Here is an 18,433-nt window from a genome sequence, read left to right as displayed (position 1 = left end):
CGGTTTCGCAGGCATGAGTTGTTCCTGGCAGACGTCTGCAGGACAAAAAATGACAAACATGCTTGAGAAATGTCCAGATTTGCTCAGTCACATGAGGCATTCAGTACATTTACATGCACTTAAAAAAACAAGTTATTATATGAATTGGCCTGAAAACAAACACACTGCTCTTTACAACATTATTCACAGGAAAAGAACACGTTTTATGAGAGATAAGCAATATGGCGTGAGTGCAGCTGGGATAGGCTCCAGCGCCCCCTGTGATTTTTATGTCAGTTACTGATGTATAAACTTGGAGAAGAGTAGGTCGTTTACAGTGTAAATCTGTATTCTGTATTGTTGTCTCTTCTTTGACGCCATCCTTGTGGTCGAGTTTTCTCACTGCGAATGCTGTGAGTTGTCCCCTGCTTCTCCTGTGCCTTGTCTTTTGTCATTTGGTACATGATGTAAAGATAATTGTGACCAGTAGATGGCAGTCACACATAAGAGATACCTGTACACTGCAATATGACGCCAGTAAACAACACCAAAACTTTAAATGTTCCATTGAAAATAAAGAACATTACACACAGCACTCAAAATATGTCCAAATGTTTTAGTACAACTTTGAAGCCGCACCGCTTGATGGATTGTGGGCCCATTATGGCTACCACATTCTCAGCTACAATCTGGCGGAAGGCGGGGTACACTCTGGACAAGTCGCCACCTCATCACAGGGCCAACACAGATAGACAGACAACATTCACACTCACATTCACACACTAGGGCCAATTTAGTGTTGCCAATCAACCTATCCCCAGGTGCATGTCTTTGGAGGTGGACAGAACAATTTGAGTAAAAAGGTGAGAGTAAACCGTACGAAAATGCTTTTACATGCAATAAAAATTTTGTGTGTATGTAAACACACGCACACACACACATATATATATATATATATATATATATATATATATATATATATATATATATATATATATATATTTGTCATGCAATTTTAGATTTAATCATATGAAATATTGAAGTATTACATGTTTTATTTCTAATTGTTAATAATCCCATAGATTAGCACCTTTATATGATATACATATTTACTGGTTCACATCTGAAACATCTTCTGGACCACTTCAGTATTTCCAAGAACGGGGTCAAATATGCAAGCAAAATTTTGCCAGAAGCATCTTGCTTCATTTTTATTTATTTTCACGTGTTGTGAAGAATCCCTGAATTGCTCCGTCGTAAGAACATCAGACTTTCATTCTGACTTCCGGATTCAAATCCATAACTTTAATGGACAGAATTTCGAGGCGCAGTCAAGGCGTTGAGAGGATCCGGTTTGGTGACTCCAGGATTAGGTTTCTGCAATTTGCAGATGATGTGGTCCTGATGGCTTCATCTGGCCAGGATCTTCAGCTCTCACTGGATCGGTTCACAGCCGAATGTGAAGCGACTGGGATGAGAATCCGCACCTCCAAGTCAAGAGTCCATGGTTCTCGCCCGGAAAAGGGTGGAGTGCCATCTCCGGGTTAGGGAGGAGACCCTGCCCCAAGTGGAGGAGTTCAAGTACCTCGGAGTCCATTATGGCTACCATCGTCAGTGATACAAGCATCACTATTGTGTGTGTATAAGTACCGCAAAATTGCACTTATTAGCAGACATATTATTTGGCTGTTCTTACCTTCTGGTACCTGCTGATATTTATTTGGGATCTGCATAATTCCTAAAAATTTGCACATGACCGCTACCTGTTGTCAGTGACGATGCCGTAGTCAACGAGCTTCTTTTTCTCTATCTTCTTTTTATGGGACATTCATCTTCTGTTGTTGCCATTTCTAATACAAAGTAGTGTAAAGTTCTAACTTTTGTCTGTCAGTACACTTGCCCATGAAACGACTAAAACATACCGGTACAGTGAATATACATAATTCACCCAAGGAACTTTGGTTATTAGAAAGTTTCGTTCGGACGGTTTTTCACGGGACACATTTCCGGCGTTGCTGTGGCACTAGTGAGCCACGGATGAGGAGATGTTGATTGAAGTAAAGTCTGAATGTCATTAAAACAGTTAGCTGCATCTTTTGATACTTCTTCCACTCCCGTCCTTGCACGCTACACCGCTACAACAAAGATGACGGGGAGAAGATGCTGTCGAAGGTGAGCCACGTGAATAAGACCGCCCACAAAACGGCGAATTCTGAAGCGACTGTCAGAAAGCGACTTGAAGATGATCTGTAAAACATCATTTATGCAACCAAAGAACCACCATCACATGTAATGTAGACCACAAGAAGTATTTTACATTTACAAAACAACTTATTGATTAGCACGGCATGTTAATCGATGCTAACATGCTATTTAGGCAAGCTGTATGTGCATTTAAAACTATATTTACATCCAGCCTTTCACTCCACCCACATTTAATGCCAAACAAACACTTAACAATCGACGGATTTAAGTTGCTCCAGTGTCACAAGATGCGAAAGTCCCGATTGTTTGGTTTGCACATTTTACCGGCGATGTTAAGGCAGACATGGCACAGAGATGTATGGATATCCTGCGACACTCAATCATTGGTTAGAAGGCGATCGCCGAATAGCATCAATAGCTATTCGCTCAATAGCTTAAGTTTCTTCTTCAATTTCGTTTTCGCTATCTGCCTCCATACTCCGACCATCCGTTTCAATACATGCGTAATCTCTTGAATTGCTTAAGCCGCTGAAATCCGAGTCTGAATCCGAGCTAATGTCGCTACATCTTGCTGTACTCTCCACCATGTTGTCTGTATTGGCATCACTTGATAACGTCACAGGAAAATGGATGGTGGCCTCACAGATAGCGAAAATAGGGCACTTTAACTTTTACTTTTTTCAGGATATTCCATGAGGGTTAAAATTTTGAAAAAAAAAAAAATAAGCCACTGGGAACTGATTTGTATTGGTTTTAACCCTTCTGAAATTGTGATAATGTTCCCCTTTAACATATGCTCCCACTTAGGGTTGGGTATCGAGTATCGATTGGAACCGGGACTAACTTTCCGATTCTCCCGGAATCGTTCAAAAGTTAAAATTTCGATTCCTAGTTTCGATAACAAGTCCGCCGACCGGAAAAAATAATAAGTCTGCCGACCCGGAAGAAGAAGCCGCTGAACACCAACGAAGAAGCGCCCACCGCCAGAAGTGTTAGCATAGCCGAGCCTATGTAGCCGAGCGAGTCAGTCAAGCATGAATAGCGGGCGTCAACGGTCGTATTTGTGGCTTTATTTTACTAAAAAAAATTAAATATCGGCGAAATGTAACACGTGCGACAGGACTGTTTCGTGCTTAGGAGGGTGCACGTCGAACATGATGAAGCACCTCCGAGTTCATGGAGTACAAATAAATGCGTGTCCCGTCTTCGACAGGAGACACTATCTGTCCAGAACGCTCACGCATCCTGCCTGAGAAGGCGGATATGGTCATTTTCCTAAACAAGAACTGTCTCTGATTTTATACTTTACCTGCTGCTAATCTGGACTGGGTTTTGCAAGTTGTTTCTTATTGTTTATTTGCTTTTCTGCACCAAGTTAGCCCATCAGTGGGAGCACAGTAACATGTTTAAGTACCTGCAGCATCATACACTTGTGTGTGTAAATGTGTTTTCATGAGGTTTCCTGCAGCATCACACACTTATTTGTAAATGTGTTTTCATGAGGTTTTCAAAAATAAAGCTCTCTTGATGAAAGTGTACCCCTGTGAAAATGTATTCATAATTTATAATATTTATATTCAAGTTCATAGATTTGATATTTATATTCTAGTTGAATATAAATATTCCCTGTGAGGAATTTATAGTAAAGTTCATAAAAAGCTAATAGAATTAAAATTGATGGAGAATGTCAGACTATTTCATTCAGAAAGACTGTAGGTTAGCTAGCTCATTTAAAATATCCTAAACGTTTTCTTTTACCGTGCCTTTTTTTTTTTTTTTTTTAAAGAAAGCATCGGAATCGAGAATCGTCAGGAATCGGAATCGGAATCGAAACAAAGAATCAGAATCGTTCAAATTCAAACGATACCCAGCCCTACTCCCACTATGGAGTCAAGTTTGACAAAGATTTTGGTAATTATATGTAGGACCAAAGAGGATCAACATTTTATCATCATCAATGACAAGATGGAGGATGATGCTGACATGCTTGGACAGAGAAGAATGCTGTATGTCCAAGCCAATATGCTGGTGAGAAAATGTCATTACAGCGAAGGTGTACTTGTTTAGAGCTTACTGCACCCCTATGTACACAGCACCCCTCTGGGTGAGGTTCAAGAAAGAGAGCTTGGACAAACTCTATGTTGCATATAATGACTGTCTCAGAATCCTGCTCAGAAAGGCCAGGGGTAGTAGTGCCAGCAAGCTTTTTTGTGATTTAGGGATAAACACCTTCCACGCCACCCTGAGAAAACTGATGTTTAAGTTTATATGTGGACTGCAGGGGCCCGAGAATGGTTTTATTATACAGATAACCAATCCTAGATGTAGTTCTGTTAGATACCAATCTTATATATTGAAACACTGGTATCCGTGCCTCACAATACGAAGGTCCTGGGCTGGGGATCTTTCAGTATAAAGTTTGCATATTCTCCCCCTGAGTGAGTGGGTTCCTTCCGGGTACTCTGGCTTCCTCCCACCTCCAAAGACATGCACCTGGGGATAGGTTGATTGGCAACACTAAATGGGCCCTAGTGTTTGAATGTGAGTGTGAATGTTGTCTGTCTATCTGTGTTTGCCCTGTGATGAGAAGGAAACTTGTCCAGGCTGTACCCCGCCTTCCCCCCGAATGGAGCGGATATAGGATCCTGCACCCTTCGCGACCCCGAAAGGGACAAGCGGTAAAAAATGGATGGATGGATGTTGTCTCTACCTTTAATAGAATGTGTAGAAGCATTTTAAAGTAAATTTTTTTGCTGCTTATATTTATTTATGGTATATTTTTTTAACTGAATATGCACAAGCATCGATTTAAGTTTATTCTACAAATGGACTGGCATAGGAAACTTATTTTTACGGGTAGTTAAATTCAACAGAACAAGAACAACCACGCGGTTGCAAGTACCAGACGTATATACAGTCATGATCAAAATTTTACATACACTTGTAAAGAGAATAATGTCATGGCTGTCTTGAGTTTCCAATAATTTCTACAACTCTTATTTTTTTGTGATAGAGTGATTGGAGCACATACTTGTTGGTTTCAAAAAACATTCAGGAAGTTTGGTTCTTTTATGATGTTTTTATGGGTTTACTGAAAATGTGACCAAATCTCCTGGGTGAAAGGTATACATTCAGCAATGGTAGTATTTGGTTACATGTCCCCTTGGCAAGTTTCACTGCAATAGGGCACTTTTGGTAGCCATCCACAAGCTTCTGGGAAGCTTCAGGTAGAATTTTTTGACCACTCCTCTTTACAAAATTGGTGCAGGTCAGCTAAGTTTGTTGGTTTTCTGACATAGACTCGTTTCTTCAGCATTGTCCAAACATTAAAGTCAGGACTTCGGGAAGGCCATTCTGAAACCTTAATTCAAGACTGATTTAGCCATTCCTTAACCACTTTTGATGTATATACTGCACATAACATTGTTGTATATATACTTTTGACCCTGCTGATTTGGTCACATTTTCAGTAGACCCATAACAAATTCATAAAAGAACCAAACTGCATGAATGTGTTTGTGACCAACAAGTATGTGCTCCAATCACTCTATCACAAAACAAAAAGAGTTGTACAAATTATTGGAAAATCAAGACAGCCATGACATTATTTTCTCTACAAGTGTATGTAAACTTCTGATCACGAATGCATGTACATCATCCTCACAAGACAACCAAATTACTTATATACAATATATTTAATAATAGTGTTAATAATGAAATATAAAGTTAGTAAAGATGTGAGAGTAAGAAGTAAACAAACCTGTTCTGTGTAACACAACTTGATGATGTTTCTTATAATAAACATCCAGTAGTGAAGTGAATTATATTTATATAGCGCTTTTCTCTAGTGACTCAAAGCGCTTTACATAGTGAAACCCAATATCTAAGTTACATTTAAAGCAGTGTGTGTGGCACTGGGAGCAGGTGGGTAAAGTGTCTTGCCCAAGGACACAACGGCAGTGACTAGAATGGCGGAAGCGGGAATCGAACTTGCAACCCTCAAGTTGCTGGCACGGCCACTCTACCAACCGAGCTATGCCGCCCCAGTAGTTGATGTTGTCGCTCCTTCTCCTCTTTTGTTGTCCAAAGTTCCTCCTCGTACTTTGCTATCATTCTTTCGCACATTTTCACACAATCACAACACCTTACACTCACATTAGTTCCCTACTTAGCGATGTTTAAATAACTTCCGCGTCTCTTTGTTAGCAGCTAACAAGCTAAGCTAACTAGCCAGCTAAACTAGCTGCAAGCTACCTTAATTGAAGCTATCAAACAGGAGAAGTGTCAAAGTGCGCTCAGACTAATGTATCCGGCTACAAACAATTATTAACCGTGTGTACTCTATTAAACAACATATATGTAAGAATACAGAAATATAATGCCCGAGTTTAGGACTTCCCCGTCAGACGCCATCTTGCTTTATCACCCGATCGGTCCACGCATGCGCGTACCCGACGTCACTTCCGCCAACTTGTTTTGCCACACTTACTTACCATGGTTCTTTTGTGTCATCTGTATTTCAATAACAATGTCATCATAAACCATTACATACAAAACCAACGTTATTAAAATACAGTTTTCATCATGAAACCGCACAGATCTGTACACAAACCTGAAAGATGTGTTCAGCAGCCTTAAATGGAAAACAAATTGATGTTTTGATATTTTATAATAATTCATTTATTTCAGAATTCTGAGAATTTACATAAAAAAATTAAATTGCAAAAAATCCTAAAAATAAATTTTAGTAGTCAATTCCGTCTTTTTTCATTAAATGAACTCCTTTGTGTTTGGAAGAATGGAAGCTTTCAAGTTATGACTATTTGTTTTGTTCCACAGAAAATACAGTAAAGAAGAAATAGTAAATAATTGAAAAACATAAAATGCTGTAATTAGAATATTTTGAACGAAAGCCTTTATATATATTGTTTTGTATATTTTTCTATTTGCAGGTCGTACTTGATGATGTCTTCAAATAATAAAATACATGTATCACTCAATAAGTGCATCAGTGATCAAATTACTTTTTCAAACCATTGCTGTACAAAGATGGATTTGTCTCTCTTTTTAATATAACAACAATTCCATAGTGGAGTATTGTGTGTGATGAAAATTACTTGTAACTAATTGTAAATGAGTTTCCAGTACAACAACACTTGCTGGTAGGGATGGGTACCGTTCACTTTTTAACCAATACGGCACAGATTCCGGTACCCCGAAATCGATACCTGTTCTCAACGTTTCCACTTTTTGGTGCTTTTGTGTGTGGTAAAAATATTGTTTGTGATAATGAATCTTAATTTTTATTGCACTATTTTAAATTATACTGTGATGATAACTGTTGTCCCTTAATCAATCAATCAATCAATCAATCAATGTTTACTTATATAGCCCTAAATCACTAGTGTCTCAAAGGGCTGCACAAACCACCACGACATCCTCGGTAGGCCCACATAAGGGCAAGGAAAACTCACACCCAGTGGGACATCGGTGACAATAATGACCCAGTGGGACGTCGGTGACAATGATGACTATGAGAACCTTGGAGAGGAGGAGAGCAATGGATGTCGAGCGGGTCTAACATGATACTGTGAAAGTTCAATCCACAATGGATCCAACAGAGTCGCGAGAATCCAGTCCAAAGCGGATCCAACACAGCAGCGAGAGTCCCGTTCACAGCAGAGCCAGCAGGAAACCATCCCAAGCGGAGGCGGATCAGCAGCCCAGAGATGTCCCCAGCCGATACACAGGCAAGCAGTACATGGCCACCGGATCGGACCGGACCCCCTCCACAAGGGAGAGTGGGACATAGAAGAAAAAGAAAAGAAACGGCAGATCAACTGGTCTAAAAAGGGAGTCTATTTAAAGGCTACAGTATACAAATGAGTTTTAAGGTGAGACTTAAATGCTTCTATTGAGGTGGCATCTCGAACTGTTACCAGGAGGGCATTCCAGAGTACTGGAGCCCGAAAGGAAAACGCTCTATAGCCCGCAGACTTTTTTTGGGCTTTGGGAATCACTAATAAGCCGGAGTCCTTTGAACGCAGATTTCTTGCCGGGACATATGGTACAATACAATCGGCAAGATAGGATGGAGCTAGACCGTGTAGTATTTTATACGTAAGTAGTAAAACCTTAAAGTCACATCTTATGTGCACTGGAAGCCAGTGCAGGTGAGCCAGTACAGGCGTAATGTGATCAAACTTTCTTGTTCTTGTCAAAAGTCTAGCAGCCGCATTTTGTACTAACTGTAATCTTTTAATGCTAGACATGGGGAGACCCAAAAATAGTACGTTACAGTAGTCTAGGCGAGACGTAACAAACGCATGGATAATGATCTCAGCGTCTTTAGTGGACAGAATGGAGCGAATTTTAGCGATATTACGGAGATGAAAGAAGGCCGTTTTACTAACACTTTTAATGTGTGCCTCAAAGGAGAGAGTTGGGTCGAAGATAACACCCAGATTCTTTACCGTGCCGCCTTGTTAAATTGTTTGGTCGTCAAATGTTAGAGTTGTATTATTAAATAAAGGTCGGTGTCTAGCAGGACCGATAATCAGCATTTCCGTTGTTTTGGCGTTGAGTTGCAAAAACTTAGCGGACATCCATTGTTTAATTTCATTAAGACACGCCTCCAGCTGACTACAATCCGGCGTGTTGGTCAGCTTTAGGGGCATGTAGAGTTGGGTGTCATCAGCATAGCAGTGAAAGCTAATACCGTATTTGCGTATGATGTCACCTAGCGGCAGCATGTAGATGCTGAAGAGTGCATGGCCAAGGACCGAACCCTGGGGAACTCCACACGTTACCTTAACGTAGTCCGAGGTCACATTGTTATGGGAGACACACTGCATCCTATCAGTAAGATAAGAGTTAAACCAAGACAGGGCTAAGTCTGACATACCAATTCGTGTTTTGATACGCTCTAATAAAATATTATGATCGACGGTATCGAAAGCAGCGCTAAGATCGAGGAGCAGCAACATAAATGACGCATCAGAATCCATCATTAGCAATAGATCATTAGTAATTTTTGCGAGGGCGGTCTCAGTGGAGTGATTTGCCCTGAAACCGGATTGAAAGGTTTCACATAGATTGTTAGACGCTAAGTGTTCATTTAACTGCTCCGCAACAATTTTTTCGAGGATTTTTTAAATAAAGGGAAGGTGAGACACCGGTCGGTAGTTTACCATGAGGTCAGGATCGAGGTTAGGTCTTTTAAGAAGAGGATGAATAACCGCTTTTTTGAATGTTAGGGGAACAGTGGCCGAGGAGAGTGATAAGTTTATAATATTTAGCACTGATGGACCTAATAATACAAAGAGCTCCTTGATCAGTTTCCCAGGGAGAGGGTCAAGTAAACATGTTGTCTGTTTTATTCCTTATTCTAATGTTATTTCCTCAAAACGAGAGAAACTATTTTGGAGGGCAGTATCCGCCGTATATACCATCGTATCAGTGTTAATAGAACCCCGTTGTAGCTGGGACGCATTGTCTTTAATCTCCTTTCTAATGACTTCAATTTTCTTACTAAAGAATTGCATAAAGTCATCTGCTGAGTGGGTTGAGCTACTGGAAGGGGTCCCTTGTTGGGTTAGCGATGCTACCGTACTAAACAAAAATTTAGGATCGTTTTTATTACGGTGGATGAGATTTGAGTAATATTTAGCTTTAGCTAAGGTAAGCATGGGTTTATAAATTATTAAACCATCACTCCATGCTTGATGGTGCACCTCAAGTTTAGTCGTGCGCCATTTGCGTTCCAGCTTTCTACATAATAATTTCTGAGCTCTAGTTTCTTCTGTAAACCACGGGGTGCGCTTTTTTGGAGCCTTTTTTAACTTTAGCGGTGCTATGTTATCAATGGTTTCGCGCAGGGCGTCGTTAAAGTTGTTAGTGAGGTTATCAATAGAGCCCACATACTTTGGGAATGGTGCCATTACCGAGGGCAGTAGGTCACCAAGAGTTGTCGTTGTGGCCGTATTAATGTTGCGGCTGCTATAGCAGTTATTATTATTATTAGTTTGACGAACATGCGTCTGAACCTCGAATTTTATAAGGTAATGATCGGACAATACTTTAGTACACGGGAGTATCGTAACTTTGGAAACGGTGATACCCCTGACAAGCACTAGGTCTATCGTATTACCGTTGCGATGCGTGGGTTCATTTATTATTTGTGTGAGACCACAGTTATCAATTATAGTCTGGAGCGCTACGCACGGTGGGTCCGATGGGGTATTCATATGGATATTAAAGTCCCCCATTATGATTATATTATCGGCGTGTGTCACTAGATCAGCAACAAACTCTGAGAATTCATTGATAAAGTCCGAACAGGGCTCTGGGGGGCGGTAGATAACAGCCAGGTGTAGAGGCAGCGGTGTGACAGACCTCATAGTAAGCACCTCAAACGATTTATATTTATTATTTATGTTAGGACTAAGGTTAAAGTTTTCGTTGTATATTAGTGCGACCCCCCCACCCCTTTTAAGCGGACGGGCAATATGCGCATGTGTAAAGTTAGGAGGACATGCCTCATTTAGCGCAAAAAAGTCGTTTGGTTTAAGGCAGGTTTCGCTGAGACCGATGACGTTAAGATTGTTGTCTCTGATAATATCATTAACTAATAACGTTTTGGGAGACAATGATCTTATGTTTAAAAAACCTATATTATAGGTAGTGGGCTGTTTTAGGGAATTTTTGATCAAATTATCCGTAGTAGCAATATTAATAATATTGTGTTTATTATGCCCAGTGCATTTAGTATAGTTACGACCATATCTAGGAATTGATACAACAGGAATTTTCCGATTGTTTGATTGTTGCTTTGATAAACTGCACGCATCATAGTTAGCCACCTCAGTAACGGGGATTTTCCGAGTGTTTGTTTGTTGCTTTGATAAGCTGCACGCATCATAGTTAGCCACCTCGGTAAAACACATGTCCAACTCTGAAACACTCAAAGCAGAAAAAACGTGTTCTAATTTAACTGACTCCTTACCCAGACCAGTAGTCTCTCATTTTCCATTTAAATCCGTCTTCAGGATGGAGGGAAGTGGTGTTCTGTGGGGATTAGCCTTCTACTTTGTTTTTAGCCCCGGTCGGCATCCGCGTTTCCGATCACACCGCTGGCGTCTGCTCCGTAGACGGCCCCCGCTGCTACTATACTCTCTGCTTCACAGGCCGCTGGATGTAGCCGCCGACGTATTCCCATGCTAGTTAGCACGTTTAGCACGCACGCGTCTATCAGTCCAAAACGGCCCGATATGTCCACATCCAGAAGTGTCTGGCGGTCGTACGTGATCACGGAGTGACCACGATGTGAGCCAGCCATAAAGTTTGTAGAATTGTCCGGTATTTCTGCCAAATGTTCCATCTTTAGCAGGAGCTCCGCCATGTCGCAGCCCGTCCGGGCGCCGCCATCTTGGAATCACATCTTGTTTAATTATTATCATATCATTTACAAGAAAGTTTATTTACAGTTGCAAGTCCAATACGCTAGATGACAGTTGTTAGAGCCATATACTCTTTTTGTCCGTCAAATTCATGACGTCACTGAAGGGGTTGGCTCAAGGCCAAGGGCCAGTCTACTTAGGCAGGAGCTGGGATCCTAGCCAGGTGTTGCTGAGTGGGTCCAGACTGAGGGCAAGGGGAAAAAAACAACTCATAGCCATAGTACACATCCCTCTTACACTCATGTAAGATGGAAACATCAAACATCAAAAAACACAAAGGACATGAAATACATTATAGTAGCGGAGCTGATGCAACCAGCCACTTCTACATACAGCAATGAATAATAAGTAAAGTAATAATATACACTGTGGTGGTCTCTGCGGTGTTCCACGCCGTTGTCCGCTGGGGTGGAGAGAGCATGGCCAGAGACAGGAGCAGACCCAACAAAGCAACCAAGAGAGCCGACTCCACTCTCGATTGCCAACCAACTCTCGTCCAGTGTCCAGTCCGCATGGATGAGTGAGGACACGTCCAAGAAGATCGAGGTGTCCAATACCTGCTCATCCAGCCAAGACACCGCAAAGTCTGTCTGTCCTGGCGCTCAGTGCCAGCTCTGCAGCCCTAAAGGAGGAATTTAGCAGGTTTATGGATTTATATCATGCAACCACAAAAGTCCACAAAACTTTGTTGTCTCTGTTGCCAGATGATGAGTATACTAAACATGAGACATGGTACAAAGCAAACATGTTGAATTCTGGTGGTTTTATTGACAATGTTGACAGTTTTATGTATTCTCAAAATGATGATGACAATGATGATGAGGTTGAAAATGAGGTCACATGAAAACCAAGAGTGTAAGTGGAACCTAGCAAATACCTTTCACATAAAACACTCAAGATAGCAGAGAATAGCTTCTATCTATCGACCTCTGGGTTATGCGGCCAGCATGCTTCTGCTGCGCCACTCTGCTAACTGTACATGCTTCCTAGCTTTATGGAGGCGTAGATTAACATACCATCGCCTGGGACAAGCAGTAGAAAATGGATGGATGGATGTTTTCCTGGTGAGAAACCTGTCTGTTTTCTGAGACGAAAATAATTTGTCCTTGTCAAATAGTACTAATGCACCCCAAAGTAGAGGCGTTTGTTTCTTCCGCAAAACTGGACTTCCAACAGTTGAGGTACCGACACTGTGGACCTAAAAAGATTAAATGCTGACAAACTTGTCAGTAAGAAAAGGTTAAATTCCCTTCTAATATCTTATACATATCTGGTTTCAAATTAATCCCATCCATCCATCCATTTTCTGATGCTTATTCCCTATAAGGTCGCGGGGGGCGCTGGTGCCTATCTCAGCTACAATCGGGCAACCAGGTAGACCCTGGACAAGTCGCCACCTCATCGCAGGGCCAACACAGATAGACAGACAACATTCACACTCACATTCACACACTACGGACCATTTATCCGCAAAACTGAATTTGAGTCACTAACTCTAATACACAATTTTCCCTTTTTGATATTTTGTTATGCATCCTAATTTTGAGGAATGCAACAAACGGCAGTAAAGTACTTTAATATATGTAGGACTGTGCAGTATCTCCGGGTCCAAGCAATACAACATTACAGGACTCTCGCTACTATATTGGATCCACTATGGACTGGACTCTCACTATTATGTTGTATCCACTATGGACTGGAATTTCATAATATCATGTAAGACCCGCTCGACATCCATTGCTTTTGGTCTCCCCTGGGGAGGGGGGAGTGGTGGTTGCCCACATATGCGGTCCTCTCCAAGGTTTCTTATAGTCACTGTCACCGACGTCCCTTTGGGGTGAGTTTTTCCTTGCCAGTATGTGGGCTCTGTACCACGGAAGTCGTTGTGGCTTGTGCAGCCCTTTGAGACACTTGTGATTTAGGGCTACATCAAAAACATTGATTGATTGATTGATACAATTTTCAAGGAGGGATACTGTATTCGCTGCTCAAAGTTGAAGAAGATGTTTACTGATAAAAATAATAGGAACCAAAATCACCTCCCCGTCAGGGAATCGAACCCTGGTCTTCCGCGTGACAGGCGGAGATACTGTCCACTATACTAACGAGGACTGCATTTCCTTGTGTTTTCTAAAGGACAAGCTAACGATCCAAGCCTATTCCTGCCATGCCACAACCAAAGTGATGCAATGTCATATGTTTGCCGTCTCATAATGCTGATAAATTGATAATCTAAAGCTTGTTTATAGCGGTTGTGTGGCCGAGTGGTCTAAGGTGCTGGATTTAGGCTCCAGTCTCTCAGGAGGTGTGGGTTCAAATCTCACAACAGCCATTTCTGTTCTGGTAACCACCTTGTTTCTTTCCTGACCTAAGCAATTAGATCTAACTTGATCCTCATTTGGAATGCTCTGGAAAACTTGTGGAAATCAGGCCAAAACTTTAGCTTGAGAGTTCTTTACGCTAGGAATGTGATCAAAAAGAACACAACCCGGGGTGAGGATGTGTGCAGCAGTCCAAATACAACATAAAATGAGTGAAAGTGTAAATACGACATGTTTTATATACCTGAATCATTTTGTAAGTATGCAGATTACAAAGGCTTTTGGTCTGACTTTCCCACATAGTTTTAAGGATGAAGCCCCATGATAATGAAAAAGGTAGACTTTCCAAAAGAGAAGTGGATTCAGGAAGGTCCATGGCATCTGTGCCAGAAACAAAAATGCAAAAATGTATTCATCTTCAACATCAATTATTCAATATAGCAAAGGACAGTTTTGTTGTAATTAATTAGGTATGGCTGAAGGTGGATATGTATGTTTTTGTCAACCTGTCATTTGAAGATCTGAGCCCCTACCTTAGACATTCAGGCCACTTGTGTTTGTTCCTGTATTCGGATCACACCGCAGTGACGTATCACTGGTCGGCACGGAGCGACTTGCAGGAGGGAGATGGCCTGTCTGGTGACATTGTGTGGAAACAACAACCTCATCCTCAACACAGACTACACCAAGAAGTCAAAAGAGGACATGAGAAAGGAACGTCTGTTCGCTCTTGTTAGAGTTGTATACTTTTTCCAAGTTTAAGTCCATATTCCTGCAGGAGATCCCTAAGACACAAAAGTAAAAGCTCAAATACTTTTGCAAAACACATTTCTGACTTTGTACAACTGACATGGTGTGGGGGCTTCGTGCATCCGTCAAAAAGGCAGGCAGAAGGCAAGTGTCTGGATTGGTTGTCATCTCCCTGGTGGACTAGTGGCTAGGATTTGGCGTTCTCACCGCCACGGCCTGGGTTCAATTCCTGGTCAGGGAAACACTGTCTACCCTGTCTGGGAGCAGTTAATTTATAATTTATTTCCCATATGTTTATGCTCATTGGATGCAAAGCATTAACATTGACATTTTTAAAAAAGGCAACACGAATATTGTTTAACTGTTTTTCGGCGTGAAGTCTGCACAATGGGTGTTCTTATCATGACGTGAAAACCAACAGTGTAAGTTGAACCTCGCTGATTCCTTTCAACTTAAACACTCAAGATAGAGGATAGATTTGATCTAAGAACCTCTGGATTATGGGCCCAGCATGCTTCTGCTGCGTCACTCTGCTAACTGTATATGCTCCCTAGCTTTATGGAGACGTAGAGTTAAATACCATCGCTTAGGGACAAGCAGTAGAAAATGGATGGATGGATGTTTTCCTGGTGAGAAACTTGTCTGTTTTCTGAGACGAAAATAATTTGTCCTCGTCAAATAGTACTAATGCACCCCAAAGTAGAGGCGTTTGTTTCTTTCGCAGAACTGAACTTCCAACAGTAGAGGTGGACTGTGGACTTAAAAAGATTAAATGCTGACAAATGTGTCGGTAAAAAAAGGTTCAAATCCCATCTAATCTTTTACATATATTCTTTGTTTCAAATTAATCCACAATACTGAATTTGAGTCACTGACTCTCATAAACAATTTTCTCTTTTTGAAAACTTGTTATTTTATCCTAATTTTGAGGAATGCAACAAATGGTAGTTAAGTACTATAATATCTGTAGGACTGTGCAGTATATCCGGGTCCACGCATCCCAATTTTCAGAGGGGATACTGTGGTCACTGCTCACCGTTGAACAATCAATCAATCAATCAATCAATCAACCACTGTATCTTTTGTTACTCTAGTGTATCAAGTATAGATTTTGTAGCCATTTTGTTTAAATCACCTTGTCCAAAGAGTTCAAAGATACTGTTGAAATAAAGCCTGTGTCAATCGTCTCCCTTATGCACCTGAGTCCTCATTCTTGCAAGGCATAGCAGTATACTCTGGCCAGTAAGGACTCAGTTGAGGCCAAACAACTGACAGAGATCCTGCGCGCCCAGGAATCACGAAGGCTTTTCAGGCAGAGATGGCAGCAAATATGGGTCACTTCTCCTCCCATCTGCAAGACCTACTCGTGCATATTGCTCGACCGGTTCCGGCTTCCCAGCCTCCCACGCCAACCGCCGCTCCCACTCTATCTTCACCTCCCCCCGGAACTGGATGCAAGCTGGCCCCTCCGGTGTCATACACTGGAGCTCCCCGTTTGTGCAAAACGTTTTTGATAGACTGTGCTATTCATTTTGAACAGATACAGGCGTTTCCCACTGACCGATCCAAGATCGCTTTCATGATTTAACACCTTACGGATAGAGCCAAGGCGTCGGCTTCTGCCGAGTGGAGGCGGAACTCTTCACTCTGCCACTCATTCACAGACTTTCAAGCTGCTTTAACTAAAACTGTTGACCCGGTGTCCTCCAGCAGAGAAGGCACAACAGCTAAGCAATTTAAAGCAGGGTAGCAGCTCTGTATGCGATTACGCCACCCGCTTCCGTACGCTAGCAGCAGAATACGGGTGGGAAGACAGGGCCCTCTATGAAGTCTTTCTGAAGGGACTTGGAGCCTCCAATCAGGACATCCTTGTTCCCTTGGACCTACCAGACAACCTAGACGCCCTCATCGCACTCGCCATCCGGATGGACAACCGACTAGCCCATGTCAAACGGCAGCGAGGAGGAGGACCGGCTGCGGCAGGAAGAACCACCCATCCTTTTGCACCTAGCGGGGCAACCACTCAGCGTTCACCCCGGAGCTATGTCCTCACCTCCGCACTGACCTGGAGGAGGAGCCCATGCAGCAAGGGAGAGCCTGACTGACCCTAGAGGAGCGACGCGAGCGGCTGATGGAGGGGAGATGTTTTTACTGTGGAGAGAGCGGCCATCTTGTCATTTCGTGTCCAACCAAGGGATCCCAGGTGGCGAGTCACGTTCCGGCGGTACCTCAGATGCCACGCACTCTCACTAAGGTCACGATAACGCATCTCACGGCCACAGATCTAGAGTTTAATAGACTCTGGGGAAGACGAGAGTCTGATGGACTGGGGTTTAGCTAAGAGACTAGGACTCAAGTCAGAACCGCTAGCTAAACCCATTAGGGCGAGGTCTTTCAACGGTAAAGAGCTTTTCACTATCTCACACATCAGTTAACCTGTCCAAATGAACATTGACTGCCATCAGGAAAAGATTTGTCCGTACTTAATTACTTCACCCTCCCATGATCTGATCTTGGGGCATCCATGGCTGTACCAGCATATTCCTTGGGTTAACTGGAAAACAGGGAAGATCAGTGAATGGGGAAGGGAATGCACCAAGAACTGTGTTTTTTCTACTGTCCAGGGAAAACGTGTCAAGAAAATTATTTATTTTTCTGCCAATCCTGCCACAGACTCTAAATTTCCGGACCTGAAGTCTGTTTCTTCTTGTTATCACCACCTGCGACAAGTCTTCAGCAAGACAAAAGCCCTGTCACTTCCGCCCCACCAATCCTACGACTGTGTCATCGACCTGCTTCCCAGTGCCACTATTCCCAAGGGGCGTCTGTACTCCGTCTCTGGTCCGGAAATGGCTGCCCTGAACGATTACATATCGGCATCACAAGAGGCTGCCAGCAGGAGCAAGGTACTTTTTTGTGAAGAAGAAAGACGGGTCGTTAAAACCCTGCATTAATTACAGCCCACTGAATGACATTATCATCAAGAACCGTTACCCTCTTCCCCTCATGTCTTCTGTCTTCAACCATCTCCAACAGGTCAAAATATTCACCAAACTGGAGCTACGCAACGCTTTCCATCTGGTTTGAATTAGAGAGGGAGACGAGTGGAAGACCGGATTCAACACACACAGCGGCCACTATGAATACAGGGTCATGCCCTTTGGACCCACCAATGCTCCCGCCGTGTTCCAAGCCATTATCAATGAAGTTCTAAGAGACTTCCTGGACCATTTTGTGAATGTGTACCTTGACCATATATTGATTTATTCACCTGACAGTGACACTCACGAAGTCCATGTAACTCAGGTTTTAAAGAGACTCTTGGACAATGACTTGTATGTTAACACCACCACAACAGCTGTATGAATATATGGAATGAAGGGAGAGGTCTAGAATAAAATGTAGGCCACTTTAATGACTGACAAGTCATGCCAGCATGAAGCCTGCTTGTATAAGGAGCGAAACGTCATCTAGGACAAACTGAACAATCCAGTTGTAAATCCATTTCATGACCTGAGAATACATTGACCTGGATGAAGGAGGACGTCCATTGACTTTATTTGTTGGATGAGACAGAAATGTTGCCATAACATTAGGTATTAGCACACTGAATGAGATTCAGTTTCATGATGTCGTTCAAACAGAACGTCGCTTTAATAGATCGTTTAACATTAGACATCAGGGGAGTACACAGATTATCAATCAGGGAGGGTAGGTACA

At 42.2% G+C, this 18,433-nt stretch overlaps 2 non-coding genes across 2 annotated transcripts; one reads left to right on the top strand and one right to left on the bottom strand.

Annotated features, from left to right (window-relative positions):
* Positions 1-13,681: 13,681 nt before the first annotated feature.
* Positions 13,682-13,753, bottom strand: trnad-guc (transfer RNA aspartic acid (anticodon GUC)). The gene has a single exon. It is a non-coding gene; the product is annotated as a tRNA-Asp (tRNA).
* A 139-nt stretch (positions 13,754-13,892) lies between these two features.
* Positions 13,893-13,974, top strand: trnal-uag (transfer RNA leucine (anticodon UAG)). Its single transcript has one exon. It is a non-coding gene; the product is annotated as a tRNA-Leu (tRNA).
* The last annotated feature ends 4,459 nt before the right edge of the window (positions 13,975-18,433 follow it).

Source organism: Nerophis ophidion, linkage group LG28 (assembly GCF_033978795.1).
Source record: "Nerophis ophidion isolate RoL-2023_Sa linkage group LG28, RoL_Noph_v1.0, whole genome shotgun sequence".
Lineage (NCBI taxonomy): Eukaryota > Metazoa > Chordata > Actinopteri > Syngnathiformes > Syngnathidae > Nerophis > Nerophis ophidion.
Note: the sequence above shows the minus strand (reverse complement) of the source record. Positions and strands in the feature narration are given on the sequence as shown.